Source organism: Monodelphis domestica, chromosome 6 (genome assembly GCF_027887165.1).
Source record: "Monodelphis domestica isolate mMonDom1 chromosome 6, mMonDom1.pri, whole genome shotgun sequence".
Classification (NCBI taxonomy): Eukaryota; Metazoa; Chordata; class Mammalia; order Didelphimorphia; family Didelphidae; genus Monodelphis; species Monodelphis domestica.
The window spans coordinates 153061353-153081448 of record NC_077232.1 but is presented as its reverse complement, the minus strand read 5'-3'; the positions used below and the strand labels follow the sequence as shown (position 1 = coordinate 153081448).

Here is a 20096-nt window from a genome sequence, read left to right as displayed (position 1 = left end):
GTGGAGATCAATGAATTAGGCTTGAAACTTAAAAAATTAGAAAAAGAAAAAATTAAAAATCCCCGGATAAAAACTCAATTGGAAATCCTAAAAATTAAATGGTAAATTAATTCAAATTAAAAGTAAAAAAAAAATTATTGACCTAATAATAAGTCTAGGAGCTGGTACTTTGAAAAAAACAAATAAAATAGATAAAAGTACTATTCAATCTAATAAAAAAAATAAAGAAGAAAATCAAATGAACAGTATCAGAGATGAAAGGGGCAATCTTACCATGTAAAGGGAAAAAGGGGATTATTATATAAAAATGTTGAATTGAATTATTTTTAAAACAGGGGCTCCAGGAAATTAATTTATTCCAAAAGGGATTTATTTACAATTTATTTACAAAATATAGAAACGAGTAAAGTAAGAAAATCAGAGACAGAATAGGGTAAAATATCTAGCCTCAACACTAAGTAATTGACTCCTGGCCCCTGGCTCAACCAGGGCAGGGAGAGTTAGTACTTAGGTTTCCCCAAAGCCTAGAACCTGGGGAAGTCTCTCCTGAGGCTGATCTCTTCAGAAAATCCAATGTGAAAGGAGTCAGTCTTTCACTCACCACATCTCAGGTTCAGTCAACAGATTCTCCACTAGTCTCCGCTCCAAGGAAAGAAAGAACTGTGAGTAGAATTCAACTCAGGAAGTTGTCACTCCCTTTTTTTATGTTTTATTTAATTAGTCAATTTAGAACATTATTCCTTGGTTACAAGAATCATATTCTTTCCCTCCTCTCACCCCACCTCTTCTCGAAACTGACACACAATTCCACTGTATTTTATATGTGTCTTTGGTCAAAAATATTTTTCATGTCGTTGATAATTACAGTATTACATGTATCATTTGGAGTCCATCCCCAATCATATTCCCATTGACCCATGTAATCAAGCAGTTGTTTTTCTTCTGTGTTTTTGCTCCCACAGTTTTTCCTCTGAATGTGGATAGTGCTCTTTCTTGTAAATCCCTCGGAGTTGTTAAGGATCACTGTATTGCCACTAATGGAGAAGTCCATTACTTTCGACTGCACCACAGTTTATCAGTCTCTGTATATAATGTTCTCCTGGTTCTGCTCCTTTCACTCTGCATCAATTCCTGGAGGTCATTCCAGTTCCCATGGAATTCCTCCAGTTCATTATTCCTTTGAGCACAATAGTATTCCATCACCAACAGATACCACAATTTTTCAGCCATTCTCCAATCTATGGACACCCCCTCATTTTCCAACTTTTTGCCACCACAAAGAGTGTAGCTATAAATATTCTTGTACAAGTCTTTTTCCTTATTATCTCTTTGGGGTATAAACCCAGCAGGGCTATGGCTGGATCAAAGGGCAGACAGTCTTTTAGTGCCCTTTGGGCAGAGTTCCAAATTGTCCTTCAGAATGGTTGGATTAATTCACAACTCCACCAGCAATGCATTAATGTCCTGACTTTGCCTCATCCTCTCCAGCATTCATTACTTTCCTTTGCTATCATGTTAGCCAACATGTTTAGTGACACTAAATTCTCACTCTTTGCAGATAATATGATGGTATACTTATAGAACCCTAGAAAATCAACAAAAGGGCTAGATGAAATAATTAACAACTTTAATAAAATTGCAAGGCACAAAATAAACCCACAGCAATCATTAAAATTTCAATATGTTTCCAACTCAGCAGCAGGAGTTAGAATGAGAAACTCCATCTAAAATGACTCTAGACAATATAAAATATTTAGGAATCTATCTGCCAAAACAAACACAAACCTAACTACCCCAGTTTTGGGGACAAGATCTCAGTATTTGATAAAAACTGCTAGGAAAATTGGAAAAGAATATGGGGAAAATTAGGTTTAGATCAACATCTTATACCCTATATCAAGATAAATTCAAAATGAGTAAATGACTTAACTATAAAGAGTAAAATCATAAGGAAATTGGGTGAACATAGATCAATATACCTGTTAGATCTGTGGAAAAAGGAATTTAAGACCAAGCAATATATAGAGAACATTGCAAAATATAAAATGAATGATTTTGATTATATCAAATTAAAAAGGTTTTGTACAAACCAAACAAATGCAACCAAAGTTAGAAGGAAAGCAACAAACTGAGAAAGCTTTTTTTTAAAGAGCATTTTTATAACAAAACTCTCTGATAAAGGTTTAATTTCCAAAACATATGAGGAACTAAGTCAAATTTACAAAAAAAAAATCAAGTCATTCCCCAATCAACAAATGGTCAAGGGACATGAATAGACAGTTTTCACAGAATGAAATAAAAACTATCAATAAGCACATGAAAAAGCGTTCTAATTTCTTCCTGATTGAAGAAATGCAAGTTAAAACAACTCTGGGGTATCACCTCACATCTTGCAGTTTGGCCCATATGACAGCAAAGGAAGGTGATAAATGTTGGAGGGGATGTGGCAAAGTTGGGACATTATAGCCTTGCTGGTGGAGTTGTAAATTGGTCCAACCATTTTGGAGGGAAATTTGGGACTATGTACAAAGGGCTTTAAATGAATGCCTGTCCTTTGATCCACTCATACCATTGTTGGGTTTTTACCCCAAAGAAATAATAAAGAAAAAGGCTTGTACAAAAATATTCATAGCCTCATTCTTTGTGGTGGCAAAATTTGGAAAACGAGGAGGTGTTCATTAACTGGGAAATGGCTGAATAATTTGTGGTATATGTTGGTGATGGAATACTATTGTGCTAAAAGGAATAATGAACTGAAGGAATTTCACATGAACTGGAAAGAATTCCAGGAATTGATGCAGAGTGAAAGGAGCAGAATCAGGAAAACTTTGTACACAGAAACTAATACACTGTGGTACAATCAAATGCAATGGACTTTTCTACCAGTACCAATGCAATGATCCAGGACAACCCAGAAGAATTTATGAGGAAGAATGCTATCTACATCCAGAGAAAGAACTGTGGAACCAGAAATGCATTAGAAAAATATATGGTCTACCACTTAGTGCAATGGGGATATGATTGGGGTTTTGATGTTAACAGATCATGCTACTACAAATATGAATAACATGCAAATAGGTTTTGAACAATGATACATGTATAACCCATTGGAACTGCCTGTCAGCTCTGGGAGGGGGAATGAAAAAGTGAGTGGATAATAAATCATGTAACCATGGAAAACTATTTTAAATGAAAATTTAAAAAAGAGAAATGAAGAATAGGGCACTTTTAGAGAAAAATAGACTAATATGAACTGAAGCAAAATGAAGTGAGCAGAACCTAGAGAAAAGTGTACACAGTAACAATATATTGTACAATGATCAACTGTGAATGTTATTCTTGGCAATTAAGCTATTTTTAAAAGTACATACAATGAAAAATACTATCCATCTCCAAAGAAAGAACTGATAGAGGTTGAATATAGACTGAAGCATACTTTTTAAACTTCATTTTTCATTTTTTGGTTTAATTGGTCTGCATTTCCTTTCATAGCATAGCAAATACGGAAATATGTTTTACATGGCAGAAAATACACAACTATATCAAATTGCTTTCTCAGTTAAAGGAGGGGAGCAAAAGAAAGGCTGAAGAAATTTTGAAACTCAAAATCTTGAAAACAAATATTAAAGAATGTTTTAATATGTAATTGGGGAAAATATAATTAAACATTTACAGAAAAATTAAGTATTAACATTATCAGATCTACTTAAGGCCAAGCATTCAGATCCAGACTTTAAAAATTGAGTAAATCAGTCTCCTTTAGGAAATTATAATTCTTTATCCTTTATATCTTTAAGGAACGGCTAGACTAAATATTGTTGAGAGAATTTGTGTTTAAGTATGGATTGTACAAATGTCCAAACAACTTTTGTTTGATGCCAATAAGATAGTGTTTAAGATAAGAGTAATAGAATTTTGTAATAATGATTCTCAAAATGAAAATCCCAAAATTTCAGGAGAAAAACATTTAAATATCTCCTAGCAACCTGGATCTCTCACTTCATGGATATGAAGGAATACTCTCATTTATTTAAACATTATGAATATAAAATATAATGACTCTATAGCTGAGAGATAGAGTCTACAAGGCCTTTTACTGAATGTGGTTGTTGGTAGAGACCATAATACATTTCTATGTCCTTCAGGCAATCTGGTCCTGGACCATAGATGCAGATGGTTATCATCATCAAAAACAAACATTTGTTAATAGAAAGAAAAAACATTAACAATAACAATAATAAAACAACCAAAAGTGAATAGTTTCTAAATTATAAAGAATAAGCATGGCTCCAAATAAGAGAGAGATGAAAAGAACAGATAATAAAAATAAGCACTGGGCTTAAGATAAATAAAGCAACACAAACAATAAATATAAATAATAACCCAGAAGCATTAGATAACATATTTAGGGGCACTCATTGCCAACACTTGTAGTAATAGTTCACTGACATTTATAATTGTCGGAAAAAAGGAAATAATTTGGAAAGTGAAAAATATCATAAGGATGCCAAGTCTTCCACTAGTCTGATTGCAAAGACTGGAATTTTGGATTTCTGATTACATTCTTGGTTCATTGTTAAGTTTTGTTCCTGTTTTTTTGTTGTTGATGCTGTATTTTTTCCCAAAAAGGAAAAATAAGAATTTGTGCAACTTTATTTTTAACAAATTGAAGGTAGCACATTTGGGGTTTGTTTTGGAGCACTGTGACTATTCCTGGGCCACTATATCCTACTTTACAGAATAAAATAATATCTGCATAATACACATAAATTATAACCCAAAAGACTACCTCTGCATTTTCTATGAAAGAGGTTATGGCAAAAGGAACAATGTAGGGGGGAAAAAACCCCTATTATGTGCTTCCCAAATGTGAAAGCAAATATAATTTTATAAAATGATTTCAAATTAAGACTTCTAAAGGCTATTATTCATTGTCAGTTTTCTTTTGTAATGAAAAAGACATGCAGATGATATGAAAGAGGAATGAATTTAAAATGCAAAAATTAAGCATGTCTTTATTATTCTGCTTTAATAAAAAGAAACGGCCTCCAATTAATTTAACTTTATCTTCAGAATTAACCTGGGGTTTCCTCAGTCTATTTATATTCAACACCATAGCACCTCTGTCCTTATTTATATCCTTTCTAGTGTGGTTTATTTCTTGAAACTTCTAATTTTTGATCCTTCTGCCAAATATTTAACCTCTCTAGTCCTCAGTGTCATGATCTATAAAAATGAATAAATCAGTGAAAATTACTACTAATTTTAGACTCCAGAAAGCATTTTTAGACTCTTAATTCACTCTCTTCACTTGTTGTAGTCAGTCTCTCAGTACTCTTAAAAAAAGAATAGTCTTAAGGCCTTTTCTATTCTTTCTCCCTTTCACATTACCTTATAAATATGTGTAGTCATACACTATATCTTTTCTTTCTCTGTTACTTTCTAAAATTCAAATTCAAATAGAAAATTAATTAGCATTAAGTTGTAATTAGATTAAATGATTTCTAATATTCTTTCCATATTTGGAATTCCACTTTAAAATGATATTGATATCAAATTTAAAAGAATTTAATATTTAATAAAATTTAATAATAGCTTTTATTTGTATAGTACCTTAAGGTTTGTAAAATACTTTAAAGTGCTAATTCTCATCATATTATTTGATATCTCAGGTGGGGGGAGAAGATAAGGGAGAGAATAAGGAACTCAAAATAAAAAAAATAAAAACAAAGTACGAGCTCATTTTATTCTAACAAAATTTATTCTTATTAAATCTAAATCCTTCTCAATTTATATATCAGGAAACTGATTAGGTAAGAATTTAAAAAACTTGTCCAGTCATTCCACTGCTAAGTGTCTGAAGGTTAAGTGTCTAATAATTGAACTTAGATCTCCCTGACTTTAAGTCCAACTCTGTTACCAAATCGAATACCTAGCTAAGCATAGTATTTAATAAAATGATATATTTCAGTTGTATGACTACTTCTACATATTTGTTAAAATTACAAAAGTTGTACTCAAAGATACTACCAAACAATCTCTAATCAATCTTCAAAGCACTCTGGCTAGATGGTAGTTCACTGAAGCTAATACTTCATGTAAATTACTAAATTCTTAGCTGTCCTATACTTCCTCTAGTATTAAAAAGCTTGGAAAGTTATTTTTTCACACTTTTAAAATCTATTTCTAATACTGAAGACAATCTCCAGTTAATCAGAGGTCTTGAACTAATTCATACTTCACCTAGACAGATCAAATTTCTTTATGAAGATCATAAAACAGGTTAATGGAAGAATTAGTCTGCTGATTTCCAAGTCAATGTGCTTTGTACTGTATTTCATTTCTATTAGTATTTGAAAATAATAGTCAAATGGTATTGTAATGTCCTTAATGTATGAATTCTCTACAATGATATAAGTTACAAATTATCCATGCCTTCCTTTTCTCTGTGAATCTATTTATATGTGCTATATGCTTTCCTTGGTTTCTCTTGACATTAAAATATGTGCTCATTGGGACTAAATTTCATTTTCTGTACTTGTATCTTTAGCACCTAAACTAGTTCATAGCATACAGTAGTAGCTTAATTTTGTAAATTGTTTTCCATCATCCAATATTACTCAGTTTACTCTCTGTACTCTTTATTTATGCTCATATTTACTGCCCTAATATAGTATGAAAATTCTGAAATATTTTTAGTGCCATAAGTATTCAAAGTACTTTAGATATCTTACTACTCAAAGAATCAAGGATATCTTAATCATCTTAGTTATCACCTTCTTGCTAGTTTAACCCCATTATTATCCTTTACTATCTTAAAATATCTAAAATAATTCAAATATTTTATATGATAAATATTTGAAATGTTCTAGTTATTTCTCATAGAAGGAACAGAATCAGTTTAATTCCATTGTTTCTCTTGGTTGTATTAAGCAGATGAAGTACTTTAGGTATCTCCTATACAATAGAAATCCTAAGTATCCTATTATCATTTTTCCTATACAAAGATGCAATTAGTTTAAGCCCACTTATTCGCTTGATCATTTTTTGTTTTGTTTTCTGTTTACCTTTGTATAAATGGAGATTTTGAACCTTTGACTTCATTCCCCAAAATTCCCTATCATCTCTCCTGTGTCTCCATGTTGGCAAGTTCAAGTTACTGGTATTTAACTGTATGTAACTCCTCCCACACTCTCTTTTTCACATGACCAGGCTGAGTTCAGGTATTTCCTTTTACATTAGTTATTATTAATAAAAAATTTAAAATAAAATTCTTAGTTATTGATTATTAATTTTAATCTTTACATTTATGGTTGACCACTTTGGGATACAAATTCTCAGATATTTTGAGCAGATATCCTTGCAGTAAAGATAATAAGTTTGCCCATTCACAGACAGTCAATGGTCAGGTCTCCCTGTGCTCCAGCCCTCCTGCCTTCACTATATCAGGGCCACTGCTCTGTGACTGTTAGCATCCTGACCCAGCTGGCAGCCTGCCATTCCGTGAGACCTCCCAATCCTTTGATCCCTTTCCCCTTCCAAGTGGGAGCCTGTATTAGCCATTTTTCCATTCAGTATCTCTCTGGGAAAATGTTATTGAAAAGTATGCTTGAAACTCTGAAACAACAGTTTGAGTTGGTAGAACTAAAAAGTGCTGTTTGGATCTGCTTAATTCTTTTACTGGGAATTTTTTATTTTCATTGGAGATTTCCCACTTTATTTCCTTCTCCTCAAGAATATGCCACAATTTAGGCTGCTTAAACTACAAACCAAATGGAAATATTTTTACAAAGTTCTAAAAGTCTTATCTACTCTTAACATGTAGAGTGGAGATTCTGCCCAGTGCTTCTATCAGAAACTTCAGAGCTCTGACAAAAGAAATCTAAATGGATAACAAATACAGGGGGAGAGACAGGAAACTTTAAGAGATCTTGAAGTTTATTGCTAAATATTTTGAGTTTATTCTCCTCCTATAATATAGAACAAATCTATTGAAATTGTTAAAAAGGATTTTGACTGCACTGCCCACCTGTACCTTCTCACTTGTTTCTATTATTGTATTTACTGATTGCTTAAATGTTTAAATTTTTTAAGTTAATCTGTATCAATCTAATTGAGATCTTTCTGTAATACTGAATCATTTAAAACTACTATGCTTTGCCTATATCGATCTTTAATTTGTAACTTTACCTCTAGTGAAGAAGAAAATATTGTATAAGCCCATACTCAAACCTAGATCCATTAAAGATCACATGTTGCCTTAAAAAGCCTTTTTTGCTTTTTTAAAATTGTCTCATAGATGATGATGGATGGATTTCAACAAAACTGATTAAATTGTATGCAACCTTTGGAGAATTTCATGAGCTAAGAACTTAAATGGTAATTCTAAGGGGTGTTCAGAAATAATTTTAATTAACTAGTGGTTTCTGAATGGATGATTTTTAAAATATCTATATTATAAAGAATGTTGTATTAAAGGTAGAGAAACCAAAAATGTTCCTACCAAGGTGTTTCTATGAAGCAAGAAGCCAAAAAGAGCTCCTGCAAAAACCCTTCAGTTTAATTTACTTCCACCAGAACAATCTAGATTTCTTAGTAATGTTCTGGACCCAACTAAGTTTTACTTTGTTTAAAAATATATTTGCCAAGGTTGAAAGATTTGCTACATCTATAAAAATTATGACAAATGTCCATCAGTTCATAGATTTTTTTTGTCATATGGCAATTTATATGAAATGTTATAGTGGCTTTATTTGCTAATGTAATTAACTGGCATACTGTGAATTTTGGGGTCTTTGGTACTTCTTTGAATGTACATCATTTACTGTATTACTGCTTTATTCTGAAAATCATAAATGTACCCATATTGTGATTAATGGCCAAGTAAAAAAGGAAATGGACCTTTTTTAGTGAGGATCCTTTGTATTCTACCTTTCTTATCTGACATAGTGTGTCACTGATTGTAAGCTATGTATTTTTAATTTTTATAACACGTTTTTATTATTGTTTTTCCTTGCATGTGCAATATAGCATTTGAGTTTTTATTTTTTCTCCTTTTTATATTTGAAGCACATGTCAACAGTATTGGGAACATTTTTCCTAGTTATTAATTATTAACATTAATCTTTATACCCTTTCATGCCTCTCTTGAGTGTCAAATTTGCTCATTATATTTTCTTTATAGATCTGACTCTTTTGTCAGAAATACCCCCAAGTCTTTTATTTTATTAAATGTCCATTTCTTCCCTTGGAGTAATGGCCTCAAATTTGCTCACAGGTGATTTTTGGTTATAGGCCTAGATCCTTTCTCTTGTGGAATATCGTATTTTACACCTTCTGTTCCTGAAGCTTCTAAGTACTTTATAAACCTGACTATTGTGAATTTTAGTTTTACTCCACCCTGCTTAGTCTTTGGAATTCAAACAACCAGGAATGTATATACCCCCACTTAAGGATTAAGTGTGGGGGAGGAAGGTCTATGACTCGTGTGTGCTAGCAAGTGACAAATCTGAAATAATTGACTAACCCTTGGACTGTCCAAAGCCAAGTCTAAGCCACCATTGGTACATTTAAGACACAGGATGTGATGTAAAGAACTGCCTTTATATTTTGTGTCACTTCCCGTGAGAGGGATTTGGCTGTGGAACTCGACTCTGGAGGAGATTGTGGGGGAGACCACAGACTGCTTTCCTTTTAGATGATCACATGGTGAGTTATAAGGCTGAATCCCCTTTTCCTTGGCTTTTCCTGGAGGCAATAGCCTCTGGAAAGGTCCATCTCTTGGGACTCCTTTTTTTCCTTGGTTTTTCTAGAGAGAACCCTTGGCTGAGGCCTTTGAACTCATGCCTGGCTCAGACCAGGCTGGCACAGATCTTTTCCCTCTCTCTCTCTCTCTTTCTTAATTTGTTCCTTGTATTGTAAACAAACAACCATAAAGTTCCATTCTGACTTGAGTATTTCATTAGGATTTAGAATTTAAAATCCCTGGCAACCAACTAAAAAAAAAATATATATATATATATATATATATATATATATATATATATATATATATATATATATATTCAGTCTCAACCCTAAATTTACCCCTTGCACTTTGGTTCCACCATGTTTGAATTGTGCTTTTTTGTTTTCGGGTTGTTTTTTTTTGGTGTTTGTAGTATTTTCTCCTTGACTTTGGAGTTCTGGAATTTGGCTATGATAATCATGAGATTTTTTAAATTTGGGATTTCTTTCAGGAAGTTAGTGGTGGATTCTTTCAACTTCTATTTTTATTTCTTGTCAAAAACATCGGGGCAGTTTTTCCGTAATTTCTTTCTAGGTTTTTTTTTTTTATCATGACTTTCTGGTAGTCCATGATTCTTAGACAATCTTTCCTGAATCTATTTTTGTGATCTGTTGTGTTTCAAGTGATGTAGTTCATATTTTCTTCTATTTCAAATTTTTAAAATTGTTTTCTGCTATCTAAACCTAAAGTCATTAGCTTCTATTAATTTTTAGGGAGCCATTTTCTTCTTGGTGGCTTTTTTTTACTTCCTTTCTTAAGGAGTTATTTTCTTGTTTGAGATATTCTATTTCCTTTCTTTAGGGAACCATTTTCTACAGCAAGTTTTTGTTTTGTGTTGATTTTTTAAAAATAGGAGATATCATCTAAAAAGGAATACTTTTACCACCAATAAAAGGAAATATGAAGCAATTATTAGGAGCTATTTTGCCCATTTATTTGCCAATAAATCTAAAATCCTAAGTGAAATGGATAAATATTTACAGATATATAAATTGACCAATTTTAACAAAAGAGAAAACAGAGTAAGTAGACCTTTCTTTAAAAAATTAATTAATCCAATTATAAATTTGCTCACTAAGAAAAAAATTACCAAGATTTAATACATTCATAAGTGAATTCTACTAAAGAATAATTAAATCAAATACTATATAAACTCTTTGGAAAAATAGGGAAATACAGAATGATATCAAATTCCTTCTCTGAAACCAATATGGTACTAATAATTTAACCAGATAAAAGCAAAAACTGAGAAAAAACTATAGGCTAATTCCCTTAATTAATATTAATACAAATATTTTAACTAAAATACTAGCAAGAATATTATAGCAATATATCAGGAATATCACACATTGTTGTTAGATGGAATTTATACTAAGAATGCAGAGTTGCTACAATATTAGGAAAACTATGAGCATTAATTGACCCTATCAATAACAAAACCAATAAAATTATACCATTATCTCAATAGTTACAGAAAAATCTTTTGATAAAATAAGAGTCAGTCCTATTAAAATCCCTAGAAAGCATATGAATGAGTAAAAGTTAATAAAAATGTTAATACTTAAATGATACGCAATATAAATACAAGCTATGACAAAAATATGAGGTGAAGGAAAGATGTCCATTATCATCACTATTATTAAACATTATACTAGAAATTCTAGCAAAAATAATAAGACAAGAAAAAATTGAAAGGATAAAAATGAGGCAATGAGGAAACAAAGTTATCACTCCTTGCTACTGATAAGATGGTATACTTAGAGAACTGTAGAAAATCAACTAAGAACTACTTGAAATAATCAGCAACATCAGCAAATTTCCAGAATATAAAATAAATCCACATAAGTCCATGAGCAAATGAGTGTGGTTGTTGTTCATTCACTGTAGTTGTGCCTGACTCTTTTTAACTAATTTGGACTTTTCTTGGCAAAGTTACTATGATCATTTGCCATTTCTTTTTCCAGAACATTTTATAAATGAGGAATTGAAGCAAGTAGGGTTAAGTGACATCTCCAGAGTTACACAACTAGAAAGTGGCTCAGGACAGATTGAACTCAACAGGGGGAGTCTTCAAGATTTCAGGCCTGACACTCTATCCACTCTACTACCTAACTGCCCCAAAAGGAAATGCAAAGAGAAATTACATTTAAAATAAGTACAGACAATAGAAAATATTTCAGAGTTTGCCTTCCAAGACTAACCCAGGATAGACCAATTACAAAACACAAGTTTCACACAATTCAATTCATATCTAAACAATTATAGACATATTTATTGTTCAAGGGACCATGAGTCAATATAATAAATATGTTTATTTTACCTAAATTCATTTACTTATTCAGTGCCATAACAAATAAACTACAAAAAGTGATTTTAAAGAGTTAGAAAAAATCATAAAATTAATCTGGAAAAACAAAAGATCAAGACTATCCAGGGAATCAGTAAAAAAAAAGGGGGGGTAAAAAGGAAAATGGCCTCACAACACCAGTTCTCATACTCTGTTACAAAGGAAGTGTCTAAGGCCAAATTTCAACTCAATAAGATGAGTCTTTCTGTCTTCAGGTCTAGTATTCCAGTGTGCCATTGTATTGAATTGTTTAAAAGTTTTTGCATGAACAAAGTAAATGTTGCCAATTTTCAAAGGAAAATAGGAAACCGGGAAAGATACATTAAGTTTCTCTCATAAGGACCTCCTTTCTCAACTATATGAAGACTTAACTCAAAATTATAAGAATGTGAGTCATTCCCCTATTAATAAAGAGGCTAAGAATATGAACAGGCAATTTTCAGAAGGAAACAAAACTATCTGTAGTCATGTGAAAAAAACTCTAAATCACTATTGATTAGAGAAATTCAAATTAAAAGAACTCTGAGGTACCATCTCAAACCTATGAGATTGGCTAACGAGAGAATAAAAAATTGGCAAATGTTAGAAAGGATGTGGAAAAATCAATACACTAATATACTATTATTGTTGGAGTTATGAACTGATCCAACTGTTATGAAGAACAAATTTAGAATTTTTCCAAAGGGCTATAAAACTATGTATACCCTTTGACTCAGTATTACTATTACTATTACTAGTTGTGTATGCAAAAGAGGTCAAAGACAAAGGGAAAGGTCGTATGTGAACAAAAATACTCACAGCAGTTTGTTTTTATTTTTAGTAGCTAGACATTGGAAATGTAAGAGATGACCATCAGTTAGAGAATGACTTAACAAATTGAAGTATATGAATGTGGTGGAATAATAAGAAATGGTGAGCAAGATGCTTTCAGAAAAAACTGGGAAAACTTATATGAACTGATGCAAAGTGAAATGAGCAACCCCAAGAGATCATTGAACACAGTAACATTAATATTGTATGATGATCAACTGTGACTGACTTAGCTAATCTTACCAATGCAATAATACAAGTTAATTCTAAAAGACATATAATGAAAAATTATATCCACTTCTTGAAAAAGAATGACTAAATATGAAAGCAGATTCAATGATACTTTTTTAGTTTCATTTTTTCTTTTAAAAATCTACTTCTTAAATGTTTTCTCTTTTGCAACATGGCTAATATGGATTTTTTTGTGTGTGTTACTACACAGATATAATCTATATCAAAGGGCTTGCCTCATCCAGTAGGATAGGAAGAAGGAAATTTGAAACTCAAAAATTATAAAAGAAGAAGGTTAAAAAATGCTTTACTTGTAACTGTGTGTTTTAAAATGGCTCTGAACTCTCTATCTCAGCTTCCTCAGACACCTCCCACTTCCTTTGTGGGAGGTGTCTGAGAAGATATAAAAGTAGAGAGAAGCATGGGTTTTGGCCCTTTTCTGGAGAAGTGTCTTTTTCCTTGAGACGCTTTTACCCCTGGGTTGGAGATCACAGTTTCTCTAACTTTCCCAAACCTTTATTTTCCTGACCCAAATACACCTATCTAACTATCCCTAGAGTCTGGCTTGATTTAATTTAATTCCCTAGCATCATTATAAGAAAAAAGAAAAACCTTGTCAATTTCCCTACCTTTTCCCTCCAATATTCTCATCTACAGAAGGAGCTGATGCTACAGTCTTCTCAACCTGCTTGCTGCTCTGCCTCACAGTCTTTAGGTAAAACTTCCCCAAAAACCCAGCCCAACAGGGGTCCCTTTCCCTACTAAGCAATTTCAACCACTGCCAGGCTCCTCTGCCTCAACAAGAGTTCCTGGTATTCTTTGCCCCTACACTCAGCCCAGAAGCCGTACCCTAATCCTCCTATGACTAAAGGACCCAGCAGGGGTCCAGGAATGAAAAAAATTCAAGTGTCTCTCCCTGTCCTGCCCACCCCGGCCTGCTTAAAAAAAAAAAAAAATCTCCCTGACTGCCTCCAACTTTAACTGTCTAGCTCCTCTCCCTCTGGGACAAAAGTACCTTTAAATAGACAATAATGTAAACCCAAACCTAAAAAAAAACAACTTACCTTTAGAGCAAGGTACCCTAGAGTGCTTTAACTCCACCCCCTTCCTCCATTCTGGTTCCCACCCTGCAGTGCCATAACTCCACCCCTTTACCCACAATTCCCTTTCCAACACCCATCCCCCATTACCAATTTGCTCTTCTTGCCACTAGAGGCCAACACTGAGCTCTAAGTTTTTCCCCCCTTTCTGCTGAGTTGCAGGGCTGCCTTTATGCCACTGGAGGGAAGTACCAATAAAATATATATAGCAAAAAAACAATTACTACACCATTACAAATAAATAGACAGTTAAATAAATGAATGCAACACGATTGTTACCCTACAAGAAAGCATTTTAGCTTTTGCAAAACTGGAAACTTTGAAGGTTTCTGATTGCCTGCTTTTCCTAATGCTGCTAGGAAAGCTTCTTTTCCTAATTTTTAATATTAAGACACAAAAGGCTGCAAATCGGAAAATACAATAAAAAATACAAGCAGCAGTACAAATTCAACTGGAAAATTTCAAACACTACTTGCATGGCCCAGTGAAAAAAGAGAATCCTATTGAACTGTCTAATTCTAACTCAAATTTTTGTGAACCTGTTCCCAAGTTACTGAGAGAAGATCCTATTTCTCCGGAAATAGAGATGGACCCTTCTCATATGTCTCAGATGGAGAAACTCCTGTCTCATGTTGTGCTCCTCCTGGCCAACCCTCCCTCCCCTGCTCCTTCTCCTGACTTCTCTGCTCCCTCTCCCAATGCCCCGTCCTCACTTGTCTCTTCTCCCAGTGCACGACCAATCCCAATACCGAGAAAACCTTGTACTCCTACCATAATGGTTCCTACCTGTAGAAACCAAGACCACAGACTTATTCCTCTGATTATCTTTTGCCCTTAAGGGAAGAGCCCACAATAGGATGAACTGGGGATGTGGTAAACTTAAGGCAACAAACTCCTTTCACACCAAAGGATATAAAAGAATTTAAGTGATTAGCCTAGCTTTGAAGACAAACCAATTGCTATAATGAAAAAGATGGCCGATATTTTCTTGCAATAGATCCTTCTTATAAGGATGTTGAAAAATTACTTCAAGAATGTGAGAGGAATAACATCATAAGATCCTCATTGGGACTATAATGTTTACACAGAATACTTAAAATTAAACAATACTAGGAAATCCATTACCAAGGCAATGTGAGAATGTGCTGAAAGACCAGATACTTGAACAAAATTTGACCAATTTACACAATATGATGACAAAACACTCTCCCAACTTTTGGATTGGTTCATTGAGCTGGGAGGTTGGTACCTGGATCTAGACCTTTCTACCAAAAAGGATATTGAGACAAATATGGTGTCAATGTGTTAATAATTCTTGCAGAGTGGTCCAAGACTATTTTAAAACACATTGTTCAAAATGGCCAGAGAGTTGAGGACTGCTGTAAATGTCTCAAAAGGATATGCAGAGAAAACAGCAGAAACTAATGATTTATTGGACATAACGTAAAAGGATCTGAAATCTTTATATGATAAAATAAACAGCAAAGAGGACAAGATACTCCACCAATAGAATTTGCACTTCTCTGAGAATCTAATTTTTGATCTTTGACCTGCCACTTCTGTAAGAAGGGCCACATAAAAATGAATTGTACAAATCTATTCCAGGCAATCAGAAATAATACCTACTAGAATAATAATAATACTAATAATGATTTCAGGAACAACAACTATAGAAACAATAATTTCAAGAACAACAACTGTCAGAATAACAGGAATACTTCCAGGAATTGTTAGAAGAACCTGTCTACCCCTTACTTTATTTGTGCCATTCTGTATTTGACCCTAGATTTGTGCCTTTATGGAAGTCCATAACAACTTGTATTTGGAAAACTTGTATTTGGTATTTTCTTTGTACCTATATTACCTTGCAGAAAAACTATATTAGTAACCCGTATTGACTTGATTTGTATTTTGTGCCTTTTTGTGGAAATTTTTGTATTTTTTTTCAATGTATTATTCGTTTTATACCTCATTTGCACTCACACTGTAGACCATGGCTAAGTTAAGAGGAAATGCATCTATACTCTTGGGTAAGATCCTTTATATTCTACCCCTCCTTAAATGACATTGATTGTAAGAATTTTTTTTTGATTGTCACTGATCATAGCAGATATATATATTTGAATTTTAGCAAATTTTTAAATAATTGTAGCTACAATTTAAATTTTCTCAAGCACATGTCATGTATCTAAATTGAAAGATTCTAGATTATTCTATATTATTACACTAATATAGGTTTCCTATGTCCATTAGTTCTAGCTGTAACCACCTGCCCAAAAAGCCTTAGTCTACTGAAACTACCATTAGTATTTAAATATTATGGGACATAGTGCATATTGTAATAAATGAAATAATGGAAGACATAAACTGAGGCAGATAATAGAGTGGTTGCCTTAAATTGTGACTGTAGAAACTATGGTTTCAAGACAGTGTCTTGTTTTTAAATCAATATATAATGTGGTCACCAGGGGAAAATTCCCAATTATTAAAATATACCCAAGTCAGCTGAGTTTTATAGAAATTTTAATTAATATAAAATTAAGGAAGAGGTGAGAGAGAGAGAGAGAGAGAGAGAGAGAGAGAGAGAGAGAGAGAGAGAGAGAGAGAGAGAGAGATCAGTCAGTTTTTTATCCACTCACCACAAGATTTGTCCCAAGCAAGATTCTAGTGTTCAGAGAGAGACTAGCTCAGCTTTGGCCAGCTGCCATCTCCAGAGAGAGTACTTCTGAGATAGTCCCGAGAGAGAGAGTCCAGAGGGACAGAGTCTCCTCAGAGGGAGCTCCAGCGAGAGAGTCCTTCTGAGACTGCCCTCAGACTCAGTTTCTCATCTCCTTTTAAAGGGAATTTTCTCCTATGTCACTTCCCCTAAGTTCTCATATCTACCAATCACAGTAGACGTTTTCCAAAGGACAGTCCATTCTTAGTTCACACCTAAGAAGGCTTAAATTTTTGATTAAGTTCACACCAGAAAACCTCTGAGTAAGTTTCTCACCTCTTTGCTCCTTCTAAATTCACAAGTTGCTTGACCTTTATAGGTACTTAGCACCCTTTTGTATTAGATCTAAAAATAGACACAGCTTAAGAGTTTTTTGCCTTATTATAAGTATGGGTTTAAGTACTTTTCATTGTTCAGCAAAGAGTTTACAACTTTATCTTCCCCTAAAGTATGCTTAAGTAAGGGTGGAGTAGAGTTCTCACATTCCTGATCTAAGTAGAGGTCTCACATTCCTGATCTAAGTTCCTTCATTGTTTAAAATGGGGAATGATCTTAACCAAACTTTATGAAGTAGGGTCCGAGAATTTTTAAGGTTCACAATATGTCTGATTCAAAGAAATGGGAACAAAGAAGGAGCACAAACCTGATCTACAGTGCCAAAGAAGCATGGATATCTACACAGTGCCACAGAACTACATATTTAACCTGAATGGTGTCAAAAGACAAAAGGCAAAAGACAAACGGTGTCAAAAGGCTCAAATAGAGAAACCTGCTAGGATTGCTGAGACTTGTTGAAACTTCTATACCAATTAAAAAAAAGGACTTGAACCTAGTGTGAGACTCGAGGTTGAGGCTCTTAACATGTTAAGATACAGGACTCCTTGTACCATATTCCTTGTGAAATTTATATCAAGCACCTAATAATTGGCTCTTCTGTCTCCATATTCTATCCCTGAGAAGAAACAATGAAAGAAGAAACAAGAAAAGAAGAAATATATCAGACCAAGGAATAAAAATCTAGTCCCTTTCCCTAACTTTCTTGTAGTTGACTGTGGTCCTGGATGCTGAGTGGGTAAGTGTATGATATTGGATATGGATTACTTTAATTGGGCACTATTCACAGTCCTGTTGTAATTTTGTGTTTTTTATAATTTAGAATTTTTTCATATAAAATTTAGGATTGGATGTTTAGAAATTTCATCCTATAGTTATTTGGCATTTTTTGTGCTATTTTTCTGATGATTTTAACTGGCAGTCATTCATATTCCTCATGCCTCAGACATATTTCCCTGTATGATTTCCTTGTTTTTCTTGATATCCTCCTCAGGGGGAAATGTGTTTTTATTTCATATGAAAAAAAGTTTAAGTTATTTTAGCGAAAGAGATTTGCTGCCTCCCAGAATCCAGATGAAGATGCCTGCAGAGACCACATGGAGATGTCACACCATTCCAGGAGTTCCTGAGAGAAAAACCTGGATGCACAAAAATTGAACATTGGGGGGGGGGGTTAAAAATTCATTTGTTTGGTTAAAAATTCACTTGTTTTGTTAAAAATTCATTTGTTTTGTCAAAAAAATTCATTGTTTTACCTATATGTATATATTCTTTTAAAAATTAAATATAGTTTTTAAATCGCTGAAAAATAGAGAATGAAATTGAGTGGAAGAGACATAAGGCAGGGAGATAAGTTGGAGGCTGTTATAGGATTTTGTCTAGATGTAAAGTGATAAAAACTTCTATTAGATCATGGCTAAGTGAGAAGAGAAAAGAAAGGATATAAAGAGATGCAATGAAGGGAGAATCAAAAGAACTTGGCAATTCATTTGATAAAGGAGGTAAGAGAGAAGGAAGACTGAAATATGATTACAAAAGTTATGATAACAGGTAACTTCGACAATAGTGGTTCCCTTGAGAGTAATTAGAAAGTTAGAAAATGGAAGAGTTGGAGTACAGGGCAGGGGGTAGGGATAGCTAATTTCAGTTTTTAATTCATTGAATTTAAGAATACTATGGGAAATCCAGTTTGAAATTTCCAATAAAAAGTGGGATATGCAAAACTGAAGGTAAAGAGGGTAAGTTCTGAAAATTATCTCATCTACATAGTCAATAATTTAATTCATAGGAGCTTATGAGATCACCAAGCAAAACCAAATAGACGAAGAAAAAAATGTGACTCAGGATAGAGCACAGGACAGCTATCATTAACAAACACTGGATATCCAGCAAAGAAGACTGAAAAGGAATATTTGGATAAGAAGAGAATCTGTGTCATAAAAAAAAGCAAACAAACTAAAAAGAAGACTATCAAGAAGGGTAATTATAATAGTACCAAAATCTATAGTCAGGTCAAAAAGGATGCAGGTTTTTATTTTATTTTTATTGTTTAATTAAGCATATTTTCCCAATTATATGTAATAATAATTTTCAACATATGTTTCCCAAAATTATAATATCTGTTTGTCCCCCTTCCTACCTATCTTTTGCCCTCCCAGATATGGTAAGCAATTTGATCTGCATTATACATGTATAGTCATGCAAACTACATTCCCACATTGGTTATTATTGTAAGAGAATATTATTTAAAACCATAACCCTCAAATAAAAACAGAAAGTAAAATAAAAAATAGTATGCTTTTATTTGCATTCTGATACCCACAGTTATTTCTCTGGATGTGGATAGCCTTCTTTGTTATAAATTCTTCAGAACTGACCTAGATCTGTGTTGGCAAACCTATGGCACCCATGCTAGAGGAGAAGTGCTCCCTTCCCCCCTCCATATGTACCTCAGGACATTTCTCACATAATCCGCTTCTCTGCCCACGAGCCTAATGCGAGCACTTCCTCCCCTGTCTGGGGTAAGGAGGCAGTTCACATGTGGCATGAGGATTGCATTTTGGGTACTTGGTCTCTAAAAAGTTCACCATCACTGTCCTAGATCATTGTATTGCAGAAAATAGCTGTCTTTCACAGTTTATCATTGTATAATATTGCTATAACTATGTACAATGTCCTCTCTGTTCGGCTTATTTCACTCTCCATTAATTCATGTTGATCTTTCCAGTTGTTTTTTTTTTTCCTGAAATTGTCCTATACACCATTTCTTAA

At 33.4% G+C, this 20096-nt stretch overlaps 1 long non-coding RNA gene across 1 annotated transcript in view; it reads right to left on the bottom strand.

Moving 5' to 3' along the window:
* Positions 1 to 14316, bottom strand: part of LOC103100678 (uncharacterized) — a 34300-nt gene extending 19984 nt beyond the window's left edge. The window contains exon 1 of the long non-coding RNA XR_008912882.1: positions 14240 to 14316. This is a non-coding gene — a long non-coding RNA (uncharacterized LOC103100678). The remainder of the gene's footprint in view (positions 1 to 14239) is intronic.
* Positions 14317 to 20096: the final 5780 nt, after the last annotated feature.